General features: G+C 41.7%; 2 protein-coding genes across 5 annotated transcripts in view; both read right to left on the bottom strand.

The window, feature by feature from the left end:
* Window positions 1-3867, bottom strand: part of gps2 (G protein pathway suppressor 2) — an 831114-nt gene that overhangs the window by 701798 nt on the left and 125449 nt on the right. The gene's annotated exons all lie outside the window — the stretch shown is intronic.
* LOC119409319 (claudin domain-containing protein 1-like) overlaps window positions 1-3867 on the bottom strand; it is an 8452-nt gene that overhangs the window by 3202 nt on the left and 1383 nt on the right. The window lies entirely within an intron of this gene.

Here is a 3867-nt window from a genome sequence, read left to right as displayed (position 1 = left end):
GGGGTTGCTCGGACAAAGTCATCGAGTGCAAAAAGTTTTATGAATCACAACGCCCGACTCCTGCGTTACTTCATACTGCCAAAGAAATTCCTGCTTTCTGAGCGTGCGCCAAGTTCTCAGCGTCTTTTCATATTTTAGAAAGAATCAGAAAAAATATAATAGACAAACTTCAATTCAACCAACGGTTTAGTCCAAATTAAATCGGCCAGCCTAGCAGTCCGTGAAACCAGAGGGGTTTGAGATACCATTTTACAGCTGGAGTGCTAATTACTTAATTAAAAGAAGTTGACCAGAACATTATGCTAACTTTTAAAAGAACACGGTTGTATTTAGCAGGGAAAATGATACGTTTAGATCTTAACTAAACTATATATCATAGCTCAAGAAACACTTGATAATTACAAGCAAAAATAAACAATGCTTTTTCTTAAAACGCCCCTCCCTACACACAACTGTTGTTTCATCTTTAGTAGAATATAAAGTGTGGAAAATATTCAGATGTGGTTTGTGACAAAAGGGTGGCAGCAAAGGTTTACGAGACAGCGGTGAGACCAGCTATGTTGTATAGTCTGAAGAGTGACACTGACAAAAAGACAGGACAAAGACCTGGAGGTGGCAGAAATGAAGATGTTGTGGTCCTTAGGAGTGACAAGGATGGATAAGATGAGGAATGAGATCATCAGAGGTACAGCACAGATTGAACTGGGAGACAAAGTTAGAGGTTCAGTTCAATTCAATAAAAAATACTTTATTAATCCCAAAGGGAAATTAAATGTTGTAACTCGTTATCCTTGTTTCATTAAGAGCTGTTATAGATGCTGATGCCTGTAGGCAGGAAGGATGTCTCGTAAAAGTCCGTCCCACAGCGGATCTTAAGAAACTGGCTGCAGATGCCGTCCAATCTGTCTACCCAGACTCGGCTGGCCTCAGTTACCCCGGGCTGCAGGACCACCCAAATGTTGGGCAGAACTCCTCCCAGCACCCTGCCAAGCTCCTCGTCGCTGCGGACAGCTGGCTGCAGATGCTGGGGGATGATCCCAGTCCTTCTGCTGTCACGAGCCATGTTTCCTGCCAGTTCCAGGATTTCAGCAGTCAGGCACTTGAGCACAACCGGCAGGGAGACGGGAATGCATCTACGGCGCCTCCTTTTCAACTCATTTGAGATTTGAGGCTGTAGCTGAGATATTATTTGAACTTTTGAGATGTTGATCAGCTGCTCCTGGTTGTTAAAAAGAGCTTGTTGTTATGGTTACACATCATAACAAATGTCCAAAAGTAAAAAAAAAAAGTTTCAGTAAAAATCCTTCCAGCTGCGCAGCATCCAATACCAGAGGAAACAGTCATCCAAAAAAATGTGATTTACATCCAGAAAAAGAGGAATTAAAGTTTCCAAAAGCAAAATCTTTGAAATAATAATAGCTACTCCCAACATGCAGCCATCACGAGCGGTGCAATTCTAGAACAGAGAATGGAGTTGGATAAGGTTTGGACATGTCCAGAGGATGGACAGTGGGTGTATTGGTAGAAGGATGTTAGAAATGCAGCTGCCAAGAAAAAGACAAAGAGGAGATGTTGATGAAGTTAAAGAAGACATGAAGGTAGTTGGAGGACAAAGGGTGACTCGCTGTGGCAACCCCCGAAGAGGGAACAGCCAAAACAAGCTTTATGAACACAGAATGAACAAACCTGCTTCTTAAATGGGCTGTCCTGATTTATGAAAATCAGCATATATATCAGCCACTTAATAGAATTAATCTGTCCAAGTTTCATTTAACAAAAAAGCACAGCTGTAAAAACCATGTTGGGGCCTCTAGAAGGATAACAAGTAGAGCCAAACCAATATATCGGTAGGACCAATATTTTAGGTTGATATAGGCGTTTGGGGACCTATCGGCGACAACTAACCCATTGTATGCCGATATAAACATTGGGAATAAGCCGTGTCCTTACTTGCAAAAGGCATAATTGTACAATGTATCCAGAAGAGGGCGCATGCAGACTACTTCTAAGTCATGGCCATGCTTCTCATGACATCCTTGTAAAACTTTAGCCAGAAAAACAAATCTAACATAGAGGTAAAATATATCAGTGTTAGTAACATGATCTTTGATGTCCTCAATGAAATGCATTGTTTGTCTGAAATCTTTACTTCTCTGAAAAGAGAAAAAAAAATCAGCTGCAGTCAATATTAATGAGGCCTTCACCATACATGACTGATTGTTTAAACAGTGAACAGGGAAGCATGTTTCTTTATGTTTTTGTAACACACTTCATAACTTTATGGTGAATAGTGGAGGATAGAAAATGTGACCGCACATTAGGAAGACTGTTTCAAGACTTCAAATATTAAAACAGATTTAAAAGTAGCTGCTTACTTAGATTGTTGGGGAGTGGACAAAGCTAAAAAAAAAAATCAGCCAATATATCAGTTATCGGCATTAGCCTTCCCCTCCCAATATCAGTATCAACGATAGCCAATGTTTACATATTGGTCGAGCTCTAATTGGAAGACAACCAGAATGGAGCATTCACTGAGTCTTAAGGCTCCAGTATAGTCGGGCGTACAGTCTGTCCATACCAGATTCGAATCGAAGTGGACGCCCGCAGGGCATGTCCGTGCAAAGCTCAATTTTTATGACCGCGTACTCTGTGTCGCACAATAAACTGCCCGGCGACAGACTGTTTTGTATGCGACACCAGTGTATTAAATTTCACTTCTTCATTCCTGATCTGGTTTAATGGCCTTTTTTTTTTGGCAGGAGGCTTCTTCCTCCTCCTCCATTGACGCCATGACTGAAATAGAAAGAAATGAAGGAATTTGTCACGAAATTAAAATCAGGTCCAGCGAGGGCCTGGAGAGTTCCTGGTGGGCTGGTCTGATGTGTGGGCTGCATGGCCAGTGCTCCCCGTTTTGTTTTTAGAACTTTTTATTAACAACATATAAACACAGAACACCGCTGCGGCTGCGAGTTCTTGTTCTTTTTTTATTTTTTGCGACCTGTCAATCAATCCAGTAGGCGTGTCAGCAAATGACTAATCGGCAAACTCAATTTGTCTCGAAGGTAAACGCCCCTTGCCTGCAGAGCTGGTCTGCAGCCAGTCAGGGTGGACGCTCAAGTATGAAGTCTGAACCCTCTGCAGACGGTGCACGTCGAGCCCACGCGGAAAAAGGTCCGCGCAAGTATACTGGAGCCTTAAGGTCTCTCTTGTAAATTGAGTCCCCGAGGCTCAGTGGGATTAACCTGTACAAAAAAAGGTTGAATGAAAAAAGGTACTTACCATGTTACACAACAAAATCTAACTTACATAATTATCTTAGGCAGATCACGGGGCACAAGTTCCTGTCATCAGTCAAGCACTTTTGGCAGCAAGCATCCACTTTAATTTTAAGATTATTTCTTGCTCATTGTCTAAAAAGAAACCTGATATCTTTGAAGACAGTGACACAGTTGTTTCTGGCTTCAGTACAAACGTCATAACTTCTCAGCAGGAGAATCTCTACAGTCTTACATCTGTAGGAAGACCGTCCACGAGTTGCAGGAGTGGCAGAACCAGTAATGACAGACAGGCAGGCAGTGGGTACTTAGATTCTTGTGGGTGGCCAAAGCTAAAAAAAAAATCAGCCAGTATATCGGTTATCAGCATCAACCAGTCCCTCCCTATATCGGTATCGGCGATAATCAAAATTTCCATATCGGTTGGGCTCTAATAAGACAACCAGAAAGAAGTATTCTGAGTCTAAGGCAGTGGATCTCAAACTGGGGTACACGGAACCCTGAGGTCTGTAAGCCAGGGCTTGGGGATCCGCATAAATAAATAAATATATATACACACATTATATATATATATATATATATATATATATAT

This window comes from Nematolebias whitei, chromosome 1, assembly GCF_014905685.2.
Source record: "Nematolebias whitei isolate Nwh7 chromosome 1, NemWhi1, whole genome shotgun sequence".
Lineage (NCBI taxonomy): Eukaryota > Metazoa > Chordata > Actinopteri > Cyprinodontiformes > Rivulidae > Nematolebias > Nematolebias whitei.
The sequence above is the reverse complement of the archived record's forward strand: the minus strand, read 5'-3'. Positions and strand labels throughout refer to the sequence as shown.